The sequence below is a fragment of the Dipodomys merriami genome, unplaced genomic scaffold, assembly GCF_024711535.1.
Source record: "Dipodomys merriami isolate MVZ:Mamm:240054 unplaced genomic scaffold, mDipMer1.0.p SCAF_1414, whole genome shotgun sequence".
NCBI lineage: Eukaryota > Metazoa > Chordata > Mammalia > Rodentia > Heteromyidae > Dipodomys > Dipodomys merriami.
The window spans coordinates 74,501-95,514 of record NW_027202732.1 but is presented as its reverse complement, the minus strand read 5'-3'; the positions used below and the strand labels follow the sequence as shown (position 1 = coordinate 95,514).

Genomic DNA, 21,014 nt, shown 5'->3' with positions numbered 1-21,014 from the left:
GAGACAAATGGACAGAGACAGAGTGACAGACAAACAGACTGCAAAACAGAAAGAGACACAGAGACAGACAGAGACAGAAATACAGAGACTCACAGAGACAGACAGAAAGACATAAGAAGGAAGGAGAGAAGGAGGGAAGGAAGGAAGGAAGGAGGGAAGAAGTGGAGGGAATAAAGGAAGGAGGGAAGGAAGGAAGGAAGGAGTGGAGGGAACGAAGGAAGGAAGGAAGGAAGGAGGGAAGGAATGAAGAAAGGAAGGAGGGAAGGAGGGAAGGAAGGAAGGAAGGAAGGAGGGAAGGAAGGAAGGAAGAAGGGAAGGAAGGAGGAAGGAAGGAGGAAGGAAGGAAGGAAGGAAGGAAGGAAGGAAGGAAGGAAGGAGGGAAGGAAGGAAGGAAGGAAGGAAGGAGGGAAGGAAGGAAGAAAGGATGGAGGGAAGGAAGGATTGGAAGGAGGGAAGGAAGGAGGGAATTCATTCATTCATTATTCATTTCCTCCATTCCCCCTCCCCCTCCCCCCTTCCAGGAAGTGTTGGGCAGATTTCCAGGCGTTGAGAAGAGGAAGCCATTGGCTGGGTTCTGGTTGAGTCTGACACACACACAGGAAATCCATCAGCAATTTGTTCCAGAAGCTTCTAGAAGCTTGGTTGGGGCGGGGGGAAGGGAAAGACAAGACCATGCACATGAGCTAATCATCATAATAAATCAACAACAACAACAACAACAACAAGAATAGTCAAGGGACCCTGGACCAGTCACCGCAAAGGATCATGGGAAGGGGTGATGTCATCATCCATCCTCAACTTCTCCCATGGAGGAGAATCCCAAGGGATGAACGCAACTGGGTCCCAGATGTTGGGGAGAATGGGGGGGGTGGGGAGGAAATAGAAACCAGCCCCAGCCCTGGCTTCTTTCTAGAACCTTCCATGGGTTGTCCTGGAAGCGTCTCAAGTCCTTAGATCAAACAGATCCCCTGGGAAAACCTATCATCAATAGACCATGAGAGGATCAGTATCAATACCAACACCAATACCAATATCATCAATACCCTCCTTCCCTCCCCCCCTCCCCCCCAAAATCATTCCTGGGCCAAGGAAGGGGGGTGGGAGGGTTGGGGTGTGTCTGGGTGGAGGGATCACCTGCCTGGGGAATGTGCTGAGTTATTCTGAAACCTGGAGCTTTCTGGGACCTTCTGGAACCTTGGGAGAACTTTCTGGAACTTTCTGGATGGATGGATGGTGGATGGATGGGTGGATGGATGGGTGGGTGGATGGATGGATGGATGGATGGGTGGATGGATGGATGGGTGGATGAGTGGATGGATGGGTGGATGGATGGATAGGTGGATGGGTGGCTGGATGAGTGGATGGGTGGATGGGTGGATGGATGGATGAGTGGATGGATGGATGGGTGGGTGGATGGATGAAGGATCGATGGGTGGATGGATGGGTGGATGGATGGATGGATGGATGGATGGGCGGCCCCCATCATTGCTGGTCCGCTCACCTGCAGGTAGGCCAGTGCGCACAGGATCTTGGCGGGCGCGCAGGTAGCTGAGGAGTTGGCCACCAGGCACATAGTCCATCATCCTGTACAACCAGCGGTCATCGCGCCACGTGGAGAACCTGGGATGGGGTCAGGGGGAGGGAAAGGACACACACGTGAGGTGCTAGGTGCTTGCTGATTATCCAGAGTCCCTGTGGGGAAGTGCTGGGTGCTTGGTACCTGTCCTGAGTTAGTAATAGGCAGGTGCTGGGTGCTTGGTACCTGACTCATGTAAACAGTAGGGAGGTGCTGGGTGTGAAGTCCCGTTCCTGGGTCACCATGGGGAGGTGCTGGGTGCTTAGTTCCTATCCTCGGTCTCCATGGAGAGGTGCTGAATGCTTAGGCTCAGTCCTTGTTCCCCAGGTGGTGGTGCTGGGTGCTTAGTTCCAGTTCTGGGTTACTCTGAGGAGGTGCTGGTTGCTTAGTCCCTGTCCTGGGTCATCATGGGATGGTGCTAGGTTCTCAGTACCTCCCCTGGGTCACCATGGGGAGGTGCTGGGTGCTTAGTCCCAGCCCTGGGTCATCATAGGATGGTGCTGGGTGCTTAGTCCTGGTCCTGGGTTACTCTGAGGAGGTGCTGGTTGCTTAGTCCCAGCCCTGGGTTGTCATGGGATGGTGCTGGGTGCTTGGGAATCATCCTAGGTCACTATGATGAGGTGTTGGGTGCTTAGTCCCAGCCCTGGGTTACTATGGGGTGGTGCTGGGTGCTTGGGGATCATCCTGGGGAGGTGCTGGGTGCTTAGTTCCTGTCTTGGGTCATTATGGGATGGTGCTGGGTGCTTGGGGGATATTGTGAGTCACTATGGGAAGGTGCTGGATGCTTAGTCCCCACTCTGGGTCACCATGGGGAGGTGCTGGGTGCTTAGTCCTGGCCCCGGGTCACCCTGGGATAGTGCTAGGTGCTTAGTCCCAGCCCTGGGTCATCATGGGATAATGCTGGGTGCTTAGTCCTGGCCCTGGGTCACCATGGGGAGGTGATGGGTGCTTAGTCCTGGTCCTGGGTCACCATGGGGAGGTGCTGGGTGCTTAGTCCCTGCCCTTGGTCACCATGGGGAAGTGCTGGGTACTTACTCCTGGATCTGGGGCACCATAGGGAGGTGCTAGGTGCTCAGTCCCCATCCTGAATCACTATGGGGAGGTGCTGGGTGCTCAGTCCCCATCCTGAGTCACTATGGGAAGGTGCTGGGTGCTTAGTCCCCACATTGGGTCACCATGGGGAGGTGCTGGGTGCTCAGTCCCTGGGTAATCATGGGGAGGTGCTGGGTGCTCAGTCCCTCCCCTGAGTCATCATGGGGAGGTGCTGGGTACTTAGTCCTGGCCCTGGGTCACCATGGGGAGGTGCTGGGTGCTTAGACCTGGCCCTGGGTCACCATGGGGAGTTGCTGGGTGCTTATTCCCCATCCTGGGTTACCATGGGGAGGTGCTGGGTGCTTAGTCCTGGCCCTAGGTCACCATGGGGAGGTGCTGGGTGCTTAGTCTTGGTCCTGGGTCACCATGGGCAGGTAGTGGGGGCTTATTGCCCATCCTGGGTCACCATGGGGAGGTGCTGGGTGCTCAGTCCCCATTCTGGGTCACCATGGGGAGGTGCTGGGTGCTTACTGCTGGATCTGGCGCACCTTAGGGAGGTGCTGGGTGCTCAGTCCCCATCCTGAGTCACTATGGTGAGGTGCTGGGTGCTGAGTCCCCACTTTGGGTCACCATGGGGAGGTGCTGGGTGCTCAGTCCCTGCCCTGGGTCACCATGGAGAGGTGCTGGGTGCTCAGTCCCTGAGTCACCATGGGGAGGTGGTGGGTGCTAAGTCCCCAAAGCCAGGGCACCCAACGGCCTGGTTCCTGCCAGGCCACGCCCCCAGGCCAGCCATCCAATGGCAGCACACCCAGGCCACGCCCTCAAAGCCAGACTACACAATAGCATCACTGTTGCCAGGCCACGCCCCTCCAGGACCAGCTGCCCAATGGCCTTACTTCCAAGCCATACCCCCAAAGCCAGGACCCTCAATAGCCTAGTTCCTGCCAGGCCATGCCCCCTAGGCCCAGCGGCCCAATGGTCTTACTTCCAAGCCACGCCCCCCAGCCCAGCCGACCAATGGCATTACGTCCAGCCGCCCAATGGCGTCTTTCCAGGCCACGCCCCCAAACCCCAGCGGCCCAATGGCCTCTGTTCCAGGCCACGCCCCCCACTGACTCTCCTGTCAGCTCCACGCCCTGCAGGCCACGCCCACCGCGACGCCACGCCCATCAGAAAGCCACGCCCTCCAGCGTCCCCGCCTCTTAAAGGCGCCTCGTCCTGGAGGCCTCCACGCACCGACGGTGACCCGGGGGCCGCCCGGGTCGGTGTCCTCGGGGTTCCTGCGCGCTTCCGCTTCCGCTTCCGGATCCGGACGGCATAGTGGTGGCCATGGTGGCGGCGGCGGCGACGCTCCGCGGCCCCGCCACGGCTGCATTTCCGGGCGCGGCCGCCGGCGCCGTCGCATCGATGTCATCAGCCGGCGCCAAGACGCGGGCGCACATGCTCGCGCTCTCGGCGGAGCGTCACTGCGCATGCACATAGGGTTAGCGGGGAAGGGGCCGAACGCTCCCAGCGGAGAGCCATTGCGCATGCGCAGAGTGTTCTTCAGCGGGGACAGGCTGAGCCGGCCTGGCGGAGCGCCATTGCGCTTACCCACAGGGTTAGGCAGCTGGGAGGGGCTGAGCCAGCCTGCGCCAATGCGCATGCGCACAGGGTTCGTCAGCAGGGAGGGGCCTAGCGCTCCCGGCGGAGCGCCGCTGCGCATGCGCGTCCCTTGGCTGCTTGTTCCCACTGCCCTCCCGCGTGTGGACCCACGGCGCATGCGCACAGGTTGAATCGGCAGGGAGGCGCAGAGCGGACCCTGGAGGGTCGAGTTGCGCATGCGCACAGCGTGAGTCCGCCGGGAGGTGCCTAGGGGACTCCGGAGGATCGAGGTTCCGTCCGCATTGCGCATGCGCACTGGTTGAGTCGTCCGGCACCGTCCGGGCCGAGCGTGTGGTGCGTGCATGCGTGGGATTCCCTCGGTTGGTCTGGTTGGTACTGCGCATGCGTGCCACCTGGGGGGGGGAGGTCCTCCGCGCTGTACCGCGCATGCATGAGCCAGCACGCCCCGTCCCTCCCCCCCCCCCCGCCGAGCAGGAACACGCATGCGTGTGCTCCCCGGGCTCTGCGAGGTACGGATCTGCGCATGCGCGGGATTGGGCTGCGCTGCCCTGCAACAAGCATGCGCGGTTCCCAGAGACAGACTGACAGACACAGGGACAGTGAAACAGAGTCAGACAGACACTGGGACAGAGACAGACACACAGATGGACACAGAGAGACACAGACAGATAGATGGACACAGACAGACACAGAGAAGACAGAGACATGGGCAGGCATAGACAGACAGACACAGAATGACAGACAGAGAGACAGACAGACAGAGGCAGAGCCAGACAGGGAATGACAGAGAGAGACAGACACAGGCCGACAGACAGAGACGGACAGACATAGAGCAAGACAGACAGACACTGGGACAAAGACAGACAGAGACAGACACACAGATGGACACAGAGAGAGACACAGACAGATGGACAGACAGACATAGGCAGAGACAGACACAGACACAGAGAAAGACAGACAGACACAGAGAATGACAGACAGACACGAAAGACAGAGAATAACAGAGAGACACAGACAGACAGACACACAGACAGACAGATACTGACACAGGCAGACAAAGAAAGACAGAACGAGACCCAGACAAACACAGGAGACAGAAACAGAGAGACAAAGAGACAGACAGACACAGAAGTCAGAAGTAGACTGATGACAGACAGACAGACCGAGACAGACAAAGACAGAATGAGACAGAGACAGACAGACAGTGAGACAGACATGGACAGGCAGACCAACAGGCAGACACAGACGAGACAGACAGACAGAAAGACAGAGACAGAAGTAGACTGACAGACACAGACAGACAGACAAAGAAAGAGAGAACGAGACACAGACAGACTGACAGAGGAGACAGACAGAGACAGAGAGACAAAGACAGACAGACACAGACATGGACAGGTAGAGACACGCAGACCAACAGACAGACTGACAGAGGAGACAAAGACAGACACAGACAGAAGAAGACACAGACAGACAGACAGAGACAGAGACAGAGCTTGACCTACTCCATTGAGGTCAGGACTTGGTTCCAAGTCACTCAAGTGTGAAAATGTTAATCCCACTCATATTTAATCAACATCCATCCACCCATCCATCCACCCACCCATCCACCTATCCATCCACCCATCTATTCACCCATCCATCCATCCATCCATCCATCCACCCATCCACCCTCTGATCCACCCATCCAACCATCCACCCATCCGTCCACCTATCCATCCATCCACCCATCCATCTATCCACCCATCCATCCATCCACCCATCCACCCATCTATCCATCCATCCATCCATCCACCCATCCACCCATCTATCCACCCATCCATCCATCCACCCATCCATCCATCCATCCACCCTCCCATCCATCCACTCATCCATCCACCCACCCATCCATCCATCCATCCACCCATCCATCCATCCTCCATTGAGATGAACACTTGGGTCCAAGTCACTCAACTGTGCAAATGTTAATCCCTTCCATATTCCATCAACAGCAGGACTTGGGTCCAACTCATTCAAGTGTGCAAATGTTAATCCCTTCCCTCCTTCCTCCATGGAGATGAGTTGGGTCCGTCACTCAATTGTGCAAATGTTAATCCCTTCCGTCTGTCCTCCATCCAGATGAGGACTTGGGTCCAACTCACTGAAGTGTGCAAACGTTAATCCCACCCATATTGTATCAGGACTTGGGTCCAAGTCACTCAAGTGTGTAAATGTTAATCCCATCCATATTCAATCAACATCCATCCACCCACCCATCCATCCACCCATCCACCCACCCATCCCCCATCCATCCATCCACCCTTCTATCCACCCATCTATCCACCCATCCACCCATCCGTCTATCTGTCTGTCTGTCCATCTATGCATCCATCCCTCTGTCTATCCAGGTGTCTGTCTATCTACTTACTCTCTGTCTGTCTGTCCATTCATGGATCCATCCATCCATCTGTCTATCCACATGTCTATCTGTCTATCTATCTACTATATCTATCCACCTATCTGTCTGTCTGTGTGTCTATCTATACATCTCTCTGTCTGTCCAACCATCCATCCATCTATCCATCTATTCATGTATCTTATCTGTGTATCTATCTATCATCTATCCATCCGTCTGTCTGTCTATCCACCTACCAGGCTGTCTGTCCATCCTTCTGTCCATCTGTCTATCCATCCATCTGTCCATCTGTCAATCTGTCTGTCTGTCCATCCATCCATCTATCCATCTATTATCCATCTATCCATCTGTCTGTCTGTCCATCCATCCACCCATTTGTCTATCCATCTATCCATCTGTCAGTCTGCCTGTCTATCCATCTATCTGTCTGTCCATCCATCTGCCCATCTGTCTATCCATCTATCCGTCAGTCTGTCCATCCATCCATCTACCCATCTATCAGTCTGTCTGTCTGTCCATCCATCCACCCATCTGTCTATCCGTCTTATCTATCCATCTTTCAGTCTGTCTGTCCATCCATCCATCCATCTATCTAGGTATCAGTCTGTCTGTCTGTCCATCAATCCATCCATCTAGCTAGCTATCAGTCTGTCTGTCTGTCCATCCATCCACCCATCTGTCTATCCGTCTATCCATGTATCAGTCTGTCTGTCTGTCCATCCTTCCGCCCATCTGTCCATCCATCTCTCTGTCTGTCTGTCCATCCATCCACCCATCTGTCTATCCATCCATCTATCCATCTGTCAGTCTGTCTGTCTGGGTGAAGAACTCTGAAAAGGGACAAACTTTCTAGAACCATCTCCTTTCCCCGGGCCGTTGTGTGTGTGTGTGTGTGTGTGTGTGTGTGTGTGTGTGTGTGTGTGTGTGTGTGTGTGTATGTGTGTGTGTGTGTCTGTCTGTCTGTCTGTCTGTCTGTCTGTGTGTACATCCTAGACTTCACCGGTCCATCTGCCATGACCGTTGGATTCAGAACCTTCTAGAACGCGGTGCCGTCTCCACCACCCTATCTAGGACTCGCTGCCCAGTGCTCGGGACAAGATGTCATCTGCTCATACACGTGTGTGCGTGCGTGTGCGTGCATGTGGCCGGTCGCCCTGGGAAATGCCCTGGGTCACCATGATGATGATGATGATGATGCCCGGAGTTCACATCCTTCCAGGGTCACCATGATGATGATGATGATGATGATGATGATGATGATGATGATGATGATGATGATGATGATGATGATGGATGGATGGATGGATGGATGGGTGGATGAATGGATGGATGGATGGATGGGTGGGTGGATGGATGGATGGGTGGATGGATGGATGGATGGATGGTGGATGGATGGGTGGATGGATGAATTGATGGATGGATGGGTGGGTGGATGGGTGGATGGATGGGTTGATGGATGGGTCAATGGATGGATGGATGGATGGATGGATGGATGGATAGATGAGTGGATGGGTGGGTGGATGGATGAATGGATGAATGGATGGATGGGTGGATGGATGAATGGATGGATGGGTGGCTTGCTGGATAGATGGATGGATGATGGGTGGGTGGGTGGATGGATGAGTAGATGGATGGATGGATGGATGGATGGATGGGTAGCTGGATGGATGAGTGGATGGATGGGTGGCTGGCTGGGTAGATGGATTGATTGATGGATTGATGGATTGATGGATGGGTGGATGGATGGGTGGATGGATGGATGGATGGATGAATGGATGGATAGATAGATGGATGGGTGGATGGATGGGTGGGTGGATGGATGGATGGATAGATAGATGGATGGGTGGATGGATGGGTGGATGGGTAGATGGATGGATGGATGGGTGGATGGATGGATTTGTGGATTTCCCCCCTAGGCCACCAAAGACCTAAGTTCTTCTCCTCCTGTCTCTCTATCTCCAGGTGCAGAGAAGTTGATCCTCCACATACAGAAGCACAGCATCCTCTTTGCCCTGGCCACCAGCTCAGGGACTGAGTCCTACCAGGCGAAGACCAGCGCACACCGGGAGCTGTTCGGTGCCTTTCACCACGTGGTGCTGGGTGATGACCCCGAGGTCAAGGCCAGCAAGCCCGCCCCGGACATCTTCCTGGCCTGCGCCCACAGGTTCTCCGGACATCTTCCTGGCCTGCACCCGCAGGTTCTCTCCTCATCCCCCCCCCCCCCGTCAACCAGGTAAACCGAGGCCTCGGGCCTCGGGTCCACTGCATGGACCACACACAGAGAGACACACACCACACACAGACATGGACGGATACACAGATACACAGACCAGACAGACAGACAGCCAGACACAGAAACACACAGATAGATGCAGAGACGGACACAGAGACACAGATAGACACATGGACAAACCAGACAGACATGCAGACAGACAGACAGGCAGATAGACACACAGACCGACAGGCAGACAAACCAGATAGAGACACAGACACAGAGACAGACTCATAGACAGACAGACAGACAGACCACAGAGACACGGACAGACAGTCACACTCCAATAGACAGACAGACACACTGACAGAGAGATAGACACACAGACACACAGACACAGAGACCAGACAGATAGACAGACAGACAGACACAAGAGACGGGACAGACACACAGATTCACAGACCTACCAGACAGACCACAGAGACACAGACAGACACACTGATAGACACACAGACAGACAGATAGACACAGACAGACGCACAGATACACAGACCAGGCAGACAGACAGACAGACAGAGCACAGAGACACGGACAGACAGACACACACCGATAGACAGACAGAGAGATAGACATACATACACAGACAGACACACAGACAGACAGACTACAGAGACACACAAATAGGCATATAGACAGACAGACGGATACAGAGACAGACACACACAGATAGACAGACACAGAGACACTTGGCCAGACACAGACAGACACACATACAGAGACAGACAGACAGACATAAGAGTCCAGACAGACAGATACACAGAACAGACCAGACAGACCGACCACAGAGACACAGACAGACAGATATAGGGACAGACAGACACACAGAGACAGACAGAGAGACACGGACAGACACACAATCACACAGACGGATGGACGGATGGAGAGACGGATGGACAGACAGCCCCAGGGGAACAGGGAGGGAGACTCCTTGGCACAGTGCTCACCTGGCCCACACCAGGCCCTGGGTGGGGGAGGCCTCGAAATCACACACAGAACATGCCAGTAGGCACGCCGTGGCTCGACGGTCACCTTCCCTCCTTCCTTCCCTCCTTCCTTCCCTCCTTCCTTCCTTCCTTCACTCCTTCCTTCCTTCCCTCCCTCCTTCTTTCCCTCCCTCCTTCCTTCCCTCCTTCCTTCCCTCCCTCCTTCCCTCCTTCTTTCCCTCCTTCCCTCCTTCTTTCCCTCCTTCCCTCCCTCCTTCCTTCTTTCCCTCCATCCTTCTTTCCTTCCCTCCTTCCTTCCTTCCTTCCCTCCTTCCTTCTTGTTCCTTCCCTCCATCCTTCCTTTTCATCCTTCCTTCCTTCCCTCCTTCCTTCCTTCCCTCCTTCCCTCCTTCCTTCTTTCCTTCCTTCCTTCCCTCCAACACTGGGCACCCGGCCCACCCCCCGGCCGACCTCTCACTCCGCGTGTCTCTCTCGCCCTCTGACCCTGCAGTGCCTGGTGCTGGAGGACACGCCCCACGGCATGGCGGTCGCCCAGGCAGAGGGGATGCAGGTGGTCATGGTGCCCAGCGTCCAGCTCGACCCCGAACTCAACGGCCGGGGCCACCCTGCTGCTGCCCTCCTTGGGTGACATACAACCCGAGCTCTTCAGCCTGCCCGCCTTCAACTGACCTGCGGACGGACAGACAGACAGACAGAAGGACACTGGACACAAGGCCAAGACCTGACCCATCCCAGGGCCTCCCTGACCTCTGGAAATAAAGGGAATGAACACAGGAAGTGCCTCACTGAGTCACGAGTGGATGGATGGATGGATGGATGGGTAAATGCATGGGTGGATGGATGGGGATGGATGGGTGGATGGGTGGATGGATGGGTGGATGGATGGATGGGTGGATGGATGGATGGATGGGTGGATGGGTGGGTGGATGGATGGATGGGTGGATGGATGGGTGGATGGGTGGACTGGTGGATGGGTGGACGGATGGATAGATGGATGGGTGGATGGGTGGGTTGATGGATGGATGGGTGGATGGATGGGTGGATGGGTGGACCGGTGGATGGGTGGACGGATGGATACATGGATGGGTGGATGGGTGGGTGGATGGATGGATGGGTGGATGGATGGGTGGATGGGTGGACGGTGGATGGGGGACCGATGGGTGGGTGATGGGTAGATGGGTGGATGGATTGATGGATGGGTGGATGGGTTGATGGATGGATGGATGAATGGATGGATGGAGGGGTGGGTGGATGGGTGGATGGATGCATGGGTGAATGGATGGATGGGTGATGGATGGGTGGATGGGTGGATTAATGAGTTGATGGATGGGTGGATGGATGGGTGGATGGATGGATGGATGGATGGGTGGGTGGATGGATGGGTGGATGATTGGATGGATGGGTGGATGATTGGATGGATGGGTGGATGGATGGGTGGATGGGTGGGTGGATGGGTGGATGGATGGGTGGGTGGATGGGTGGATGGATGGATGGGTGGGTGGATGGGTGATGGATGGGTGGGTGGATGGATGGCTGTTATATCCTGCCCAGGCCCCTCCTCTCCCCCTCTGCCTGTGGGATTTGTTCCATTTGGTTTTGTGTCCTCTGGTGCTGCAGATGGTGGGTGATCAGCCTTGGGTCTAAAAATATCAGGCTGTGCTGAGAATAGCTTAGTCTCTTGCTCTTCAAGGCCAGGGTGGGGCTGAAGGCTGGGAATCAACTGGGTCAAGGTGAGAATAAGAGCAATAACAGTATTAACAACAACAATGACATGAATAACAATAGCAATAATAACAACAATCATAGTATGAGTAACAATAACAGCGATCATAACTGTAAGAATAACAATCACACATCATCCATAACAAGAACAGTAACAATGGGAGCAACAACAATCACAGCAATCATAGCAATAACAATAACAATAATAGCCATTATAACAACCAAATAACAATAACAATGACATTAATAAGAGTAACAATAACAATAGAAGCAATAATAGCAATAACCAGAGTAATAGTAGCCATAATAACAATAACTATAACAATAACAATAATAAGTTCAATAACATCGATAATGATAACAGTAACAATAACTGTAACAATAGCAATAATAACAATAACAGTAACAATAATAACAATTACAGCAAGAATCACAATAACAGCAAAACAATAGTGATAAGAACAAAGACAACATCAATCACCATGACAGTAACAATAGTAACAATAATAATAACCATAACAGTAATCATAAAAGTAAGAGCAATAACAGCAATAATAATAATAGCAGTAATAACAGCAATCACAGTAATAATAGTCATAATAACAATAACATTAACAACAAACAATAAGAACAATAACAATAAGTATTAACAATTACAATTCCAACAACAGCAATAACCATAATAGTAATAACAATAGTAACAAGAACAATAACAGTAACAACAAAAATAATACCATTCCATCCATCCATCCATGCGCCCATCCATCCACCCACCCATCCATCCATCCATCCACCCATCCACCCACCCATCCATCCATCCACCCATCCATCCACCCAACCACCCATCCATCCACACATCCATCCACCCATCCATCTACCCATCCATCCATGCATCCATCCACACATCCATCCACCCATCCACCCATCCGTCTAACCAGCCATCCATCCACCCATCCATGCATCCATCCACTCATCCATCCATGCATGCATCCATCCACCCATCCATCCATCCACCCACCCATCCATCCTTCCATCCACCCATCCATCCATCCATGCATGCATCCATCCATCCATCTATCCATCCATCCATCCACCCATCCATGCACCCTTCTATCTACACATCCATCCATCCACCAATCCATCCATCCATCCATCCATCCATCCATCCTTACATCTGCCCACGCATCAATCCATCCATCCATCCACCCACCCATCCATCCACCAATCCATCCATCCGTCCATCCATCCATCCATCCATCCATCCATCCATCCTTCCATTCGCCCACGCATCCATTCATCCATCCACCCACCCATCCACCCATCCATCCATGCATCCACCCACCCATCCATCCACCCATCCATCCATCCATCCACCCACCCATCCACCCATCCATCCATGCATCCATCCACCAATGCATGCATCCATACACCCATCCATCCATCCATCTGTCCACCCATCCATCCATCCATCCACCCTCCCATCCATCCTTCCATCCACCCATCCATCCATCCACCCATCCATCAATGCATGCATCCACCCACCCATCCATCCATCCATCCACCCATCCATCCACCCATGCACCCATCCATCCATCCATCCATCCACCCATCCATCCATGCATCCATCTACCCATCCATCCATCCATCTGTCTGTCAATCCATCCATCCATCCATCCACCCACCCATCCATCCTTCCATCCATCCATCCATCTACCCATCCACCCGTCCATCCACCCACCCACCCACCCATCCACCCATCCACCCATCCATCCACCCATCCATCCATCCATCCATCCATCCATCCATCCATCCATCCATCCATCCATCCATCCATCCATCCATCCATCCATCTCCCCAGCCAGCCACCGATCCATCCACTCATCCATCCACCCATCCATCCATTCATCCATCCATCCACCCATCCATCTACCCATCCATCCATCCATCCACCCATCCACCCATCCATCCATGCATCCATCCACCCATCCATCCATGCATCCATCCACCCATCCATCCATGCATGCATCCATCCATCCATCCACCCATCCATCCATCCATCCATCCATCCACCCATCCATCCATCCCTCCATCAACCCATCCATCAACCCAATCCATCCATCCATCCATCCACTCTTGTTTGTTATTGGGGTGGGGGTAGGGAAGGGGGGCAGGCTCTCTTGGTTCTTGAATTCAGCACCCTGGGTTCTCTGGACCCCTGAGTGACCCTGAGCCCCAGAGACCAAGATGGCCCCACTTCCGGTTTGCTGGTGGAGCTCAGAGTTTCCTCATGGAGTTTCCTGTCCCTGGGGTGGGGCCTTGGGCCCCTGGGAGCCATAGAGATACCAAGATGGTGCCACTTCTGGTTTCCTGGTGGTTTCCTTGGATACCAGGCACCTGACTTCCTATTCCTCTTCCTATTTCTCCTATGATGCTTATTGGTATTATTACTATTGTTGTTGTTGTTACTGTTATTGCTGTTGTTACTATTGTTATTAATATTGTTATTACTGTTACTGTTATTGTCGTTGCTATTGTTTTTACTATTATTACTATTATTATTATTGTTACTATTGTTACTATTTTTATTACTCTTACTGTTATTGTTGTTACTATTGTTATTACTCCTATTGTTTTGGTTATGAACATAGTTCCTACTCCTATGTCTACATTGTTGTTACGATTATTGCCATTATTGTTATTATTACTCTCAGTTTTACTATTATTACTCTTGGTACTGTTATTACTGTTATTATTACTATTATTACTTCTATTATTGTTATTGGCATTGCTATAGTTATTGCTGTTATTAGTATTGCTATTGTTGTTTTTGATACTATTGTTACTATTATTATTACTATTGTTATTAGTATTATCATTACTGTTGTTATTACTGTTATTTCATTATTACCATTGTTCTTTTTGCTATTACTGTTGTCACTATTGTTATTGTTACTGTTATTGTTGTTAAGATTATTATTGTTATCACTGTTATTATTGTTATAGTTGTTATTGTTACCACTATTAGTAGTATTATTACTATTGTTATTACTGTTGTTAGTACTATTATTTGTATGATTGATATTATTGATATTATTGATATTATTGTTACTATTATTACTACTGTGGTCGTTGCTATTGTTATTGCTATTATTACTCTTAACATTGCTATTGATATTACTGTTATTTCTATTATTGCTATTGTTGTTCTTGTTACTATTACTGTTATTGTTGTTGTTTTTATTACTGTTATTACTGTTGTTGTTGTTGTTGTTACTGTTATTGTTACTATTGTTGTTGTCACTATTGTTCTTACTATTATTATTGCTATTGTTATTACTTTTGTTATTACTGTTATTTCTATTATTACTATTCTTGTTGTTATTGTTACTATTATTCCTATTGTTCTTGCTATTATTTCTGTTATTGTTGTTAATACTATTTTTATTTACTATTATTACTGTTGTTATTACTATTATTTCTATTATCACTATTGTTATTGTTACTGTTGCTATTATTGTTATTACTGTTATTGCTATTATTATTACTCTTATTTCTATTATGATTGTTGTTATTACTACTGTTACTACTGTGAACTGTTACTACTGTTACTACTGTTACTACTGTTACTGTTCCTATTGTTACTGTTATTACTATTGTTATTACTATTATTAATACTATTATTAGTGTTGTTATTACCATTAATTCTATTATTACTATTGTTGTTGTTACTGTTATTGTTGTTGTTGCAATTATTAATACTATTATTAATGCTGTTGTTATTACTGTTATTATCACTGTTAGTTCTATTATTACTATTGTTGCTATTGTTACTATTATTAGTATTATTGTTATTACTGTTATTATTACTCTTGTTGTTACTATTGTTACTGTTGTTATTACTGTTATTACTATTAGTTACTATTATTATTGCTGTTGTTATTACTGTTGTTATTTCTGTTGTTATTACTATTATTTCTATTATTACTGTTATTATTACTGTTGTTACCGTTATTGTTACTGTTATTGTTACGATTATTACTATTGTTGTTACTGTTGTTATTACTATTATTGATACTATTGTTATTACTATTGTTACTGTTATTATTACTGTTGTCATTACTATTGTTTTTACTGTTGTTATTACTATTATTATTACTGTTATTGTTACTGTTATTATTACTGTTATTGTTACTGTTGTTATTACTATTACTATTATTGTTATTGTTGTTATTGTTACTGTTATTACTACTGGGGTAGTTGCTATTGTTATTACTATTATTAAAACTATTGTTATTACAGTTGTTACTGTTATCATTAGTATTGTTTTTACTGTTGTTTTTACTGTTATTATTGTTGTTGTTATTGTTACTGGTGTTACTATTGTTATTGCTCTTGTTAGTATTATTATTACTGTTTTTATTGTTACTATCACTGTTGTCACTATTGTTATTACTGTTGTTATTACTGTTATTGTTACTGTTGTTACGGTTATTGTTACTATTATTATGCCTGTGGTTGTTACTATTGTTATTACTATATTAGTACTAGTATTACTGTTATTGTTTTACTATTGTTATTATTACTGTTGTTATTACTATTGTTATTACTGTTATTATTACTATTGCTATTACTGTTATTGTTGTTGTTGCTATTATTTCTATTGTTCTTGCTATTATTACTGTTATTGTTGTTGTTATTGTTACTCTTATTACTACTGTTATTACTTTTATGGTTGTTATTGTTATTATTATTACTCTTGTTGTGACTATTATTGTTGTTGTTGCTATTATTAACACTATTATTACTGCTGTTATTATTACTGTTATTGCTATTATTACTGTTGTTGTTATTGTTGCTATTATTGCTATTGTTGTTATTATTGTTATTGTTACTGTTGTTATTGTTACTGTCATTGCTGTTATTGTTACTATTATTACTACTGTGGTTGTTGCTATTGTTATTACTATTGTTATTCCTGTTATTATTACTGTTGTTGTTGTTATTCAGTTTATATTATTTTTTGGGTCTAGTCGTGGGGCCTGAATTCTGGGTCTGGGTGCTGTCCCTCAGCTCTTCAGCTCAAGGCTAGCACTCTACCACAGCACCACTTCTGGCTTTTTTCTTTTTACTTATGTGGTGCTGAGCAATCGAACCCAGGGCCTCAGGCATGCAAGGCAAGCGCTCTACCACTAGCCACCTTCCCAGTCCCCAGAGGGTTTTAATAAAGCAAGCCTTAAGGAAGAAAGATAACATGAAGTGACAACTACAGAAATTCTACAGAGATGACACCTTTCACATTTCTGTCTTCCTTCTCTTCTCATACTTCAGAAAGCATTGACTAACATTATAAATATACTGCAATTATAAGTTAAGGATCAGTGTTTTTTTTTTTCAACCTGAAGCCTTTTTTCCATGATTCTTGACATAAACTTTTTGGGAGATTTTTTGGATTGTGATGGGATTCCACCCAAAACAAAGCCATGTATATCAAGAAAGTCAATATTTTCAACTCAGAGTACTAAACAAAAGAGGGAGAAAATTAAATTAAGGTTAGCAATATATGTCAAGCACAAATATACACAATATCAAGATATCTTGAAATTGTATACTTTTACTGGATAAAGTGGCTCAAACCTGCAATATTATCTACTTAGAAAACAGAGATTAGAGTATTGCAGTTCCAGGCAAGCCCAGACAAAAAAAAGAAGTTTCAGAAACTCTAACCATTTGCTGGGTGCAATGTGTTTTGCTTGTGTTAGGAGGACCGCAGTCCAAGCAGGCCCAGGCATAGTGATACTACCTCAAAATAAGCAACCAAATTACAATCTGCTGGTATGGCAATAAAAGAGATGCTGTTTCACAAGTATAGGATTTTGGGTTCAATCATCCAGTATTCCTAGGCATTTAAGTGTGTGTCAGGGTAAGAATTTGGCATGTCTGAGGTCAAGACTTCATACTCATTTTACAAGCTCTAATAAAACCTTTGCCTCTTTTGTTATTTTTTTTAAATATAGCATAACTTCCATGCCCAAACCAAATAATTTCCTATTAGAGATTTTCTCCTATCCATTAAGTAATATATTATGTGTTGGATACTGTCCTACTGAAATCACACTAAAGATCAAAAACCCATTGCCTTAGAAAGTGACTGCATTGGGAAAGAGAATCTCAAAGGTAGCATTTAAGTTGAACTCTCCTCCAAGAGAAGCAGAAGGCCTTGAATATTCCAAGGAAAGAGGACTCAGAAGGAGCCAACTCTGATCTTGGAGTTTTAGTTCCACCAACTCAGAGGGAATGTATTTACAGTGTTAATGCTACCCAATCTGTGGTAGTTTATTATTACAATTACTAGCAAACATGTGGAATCTATAAGACATGAAAAGTCATTGACTCTTGGGGTCCATGACTCAAATTTATAATCCTAATGATTAAGAAGGATGAGACTTGGGGGATAATGGTTTTCAGAATGGTAGGAAAATTCATGAGGTTCTATCTCCAATTAACTTCAAAAATTTCTGGGCTGGAGACATGGTTCAAATGGTAGACTGACTACTGTTAGCAAACTGAGCATGAGTTATATTCAAGCCCCAAATTGGGATAAAGAACTTGTCCTTAGAATAATACTATGAGAAACAGAATTATGAATAGGAAAGCAGAAACAAAAGAAATAAACTTATTCATACAGACAAGGCTTCCCAAAATGAAATATGGCTTAAACTGTAATATTTAGGGTTTTCCTCCTATACAGTAGAAATAAATGGTATTTTGATTTGACAAAACTAAAGTGTAAAACTGTATGCAATAAATAATCACATTACTTTTATGTTTCCATAATTTAAATTTCCTACAAAGTTATAGAATAGTGTAGCTTTTGAAAATAAACCAATGTTGCACTTTCAAATATGATTATATATCCTTGCAAGTGTTGTCTAAAACTGATCTACACTGAAATGATTGCCATTGGTATCTTTCTCAAGATTCCAAATGTTTATACTTTCAGCTGACCTTCCACAAAACTCATACACCAAAATAACTTTTTAGTTTGTTCATGCAATCATAGGAATATAAACATATGTGTCAAAATGTTAATTACCTTAATCTGCTGTCATTAATTTAATATAACTAATACAATTAAGTATATACCTTGAGGAAAATAAGATTCTTCCTTCTAAATACATGATTGCAGGCACACACACACACACACACACACACACACACACACACACACACACACACACACACACACATATATTTACCACTCTGACTCAGGTTAGATTCCTGACATTGGGTATCAGACACTTATCTAATAATCAACCTTTCCTGCACAGATATAAAATATATTCATGTCCCGACCCGCAGGACGTCAACGAGGGCAGTGAACCTAAGCGAGAAGGAATGAAGGGACAAGAGACACGAAGAAGGACAGCAAGACAAGGATTCTGATCAAGCTGCCAAATTTTATTTTTTCACACTGGGGTATTTATATGTTTAGAATAAGGAAGCTTTTTCATTGGGCATAGCAGCTGCAGGATGCTTGTTTAGGGCAGTGAAAAGGTGGTTGTTAGCAACAACTGGATGTTTGTATGGGGGGTGAAAAGGTGGTCGTTAGCAGCTACTAGGGGGTGAAAAGGTGGTTGTTAGCAGCTACTGGTATTTGTATGGGGCAGGATGAAAAGACCGGATTCTGTGAACAGCCTCCTGATGTTCCAGTGAGATAGTCAAGCCTATCATGCAGATAGACTCCCTGCAGGGCTCTCGACACATTCATACTTCCACAATACAAAATACCAGATCATTCAAAATAATGAAAATAATTAAAGAATCACCCAGCTCCTGTACCATCTACGCCCTGATTTCATTCATTTATGTCAATACATTTTTCATATCATAATTAAAATATTTTTGAGTCTCTCATTAGCAGACAAAAATGTTATCATACAATAGGAAATGTAAGTAAAATTACTTTTCCCTGGGTAATCTTTTATATATATTATCAAAGACTTCGGTTTCCTTGTAGAGTCTGCTTCTGGCATTTTGCCCTAATGTCTAATATTAAATTACAAAGGACATGCCATATTCCTCCCTTCATTTTTCCTAAAGGTTATGCTATGGAGTTGAATCTGATTTGCTTGCTTATTCTAAATTAAATTTTCTCAACAACTTGAATTATTGTTTATGTTACTCCTAAACCATTTGAAAGATCAAAAAGAACTGGAAATTCACTTTGACAATGATTTGTGAATGGCAACAATGCTTGTGGATGGAATGAAGGACTTGAATGATCTAGAGTTCCTTAAAAATGGCACTGTTCTTTAAAGGGCTGATCATTTAGTAAGCTTTAAAGTGTGGTCTTATTATTTCATCTAAGAAGATAAAAGTATGCTTTTCATCACATTTTTGCCTTCAAAGCACTAAAATTATTTCCTTTGTACAGTTCAGGCCCAGCTACTACTGCAGTGAAACCCACAAACAACTGCACAGCTGTGTTAGCTGCTCTAGAATTTGAAATTTTCTTCCAGTAGCCCTAGTGATTTGAGCCCAGATTCATGGGATAGTCACATAATCTACAGTTACAAATCACCACAATATACAAAGACTACATGCAAAATGAGGTTCAATTTTTTTCTTTGTTGTTTTCTTTTTGTCTTATTGATTGTCTTTTAAGGAGCTAGGAGCTGTGTATTTCTCATTATTGTTGATGTGACTTAAATAAATTACCAGATTTTTCAAATAAAATAAAGAGATAAAAAATACATATTTAGTCACAAAATAAAGCTAAACATTTGAGTGATTTTTTTTTATTCTAGTCCTGTTCTCAGTTATCTTCATATAATGTCGAGGTGAGTCAAGCATATGTATAAATTGACATGTATAAGCACACAGAACTCTGGAATCTTTAGATTTTGATTTCTATATCAACTTCACCTAGAAAAGAAAATTATCACTCGGTTCATGTCTTAAGTAATCTACTTAATACGAGTTTTAATCATTTTTTTCTTTTAAAATAAATTTTTGCCAATCCTGGGTTTTATTTATTTTTCTTTCTTTATTTATTATTTTTTAAATTGTGAAAATACCATACAGAGGGGTTACAATTACATGGGCAAGGTAATGACTACATTTCATATCAAGCATTGTTGCCTGCTCCTTTGTTTCCCCTTCCCATTCCTTCCAATCTCCTCGTTGGTATAATTTGTGGAGGGGAAGGGAAAAATAAATTGTTTAAATAGGGATACAGGTGGACCCATTGCAACAATGAGATGTACAAGATGTTATGTCGAAAAACCAACTTTACAAGTTTTATTAATTTTATCAATAGATCTCATAATCTATGGAATTGATGCATTGCATAAGTATTTGATATATTATTTCCACTGAATTAATATTACATTTATTTTATTTTTTTGCACATGAAATAATTACATTCTTGAGGATAAAACATCCCTGTTTTTCATTTTGGTTGCCAAAGTG

The 21,014-nt window shown here is 46.1% G+C and overlaps 1 long non-coding RNA gene across 2 annotated transcripts; it reads left to right on the top strand.

The window, feature by feature from the left end:
- The first annotated feature begins 4,331 nt into the window (after positions 1-4,331).
- LOC138826329 (uncharacterized) lies at positions 4,332-10,597 on the top strand. Of its 2 annotated transcripts, none has more exons than XR_011371678.1 (3): positions 4,332-4,439; positions 8,568-8,803; positions 10,312-10,597. It is a non-coding gene; the product is annotated as an uncharacterized lncRNA (long non-coding RNA). The 2 variants fall into 2 exon arrangements; XR_011371677.1 differs by having other exon boundaries at positions 4,332-4,546.
- Positions 10,598-21,014: the final 10,417 nt, after the last annotated feature.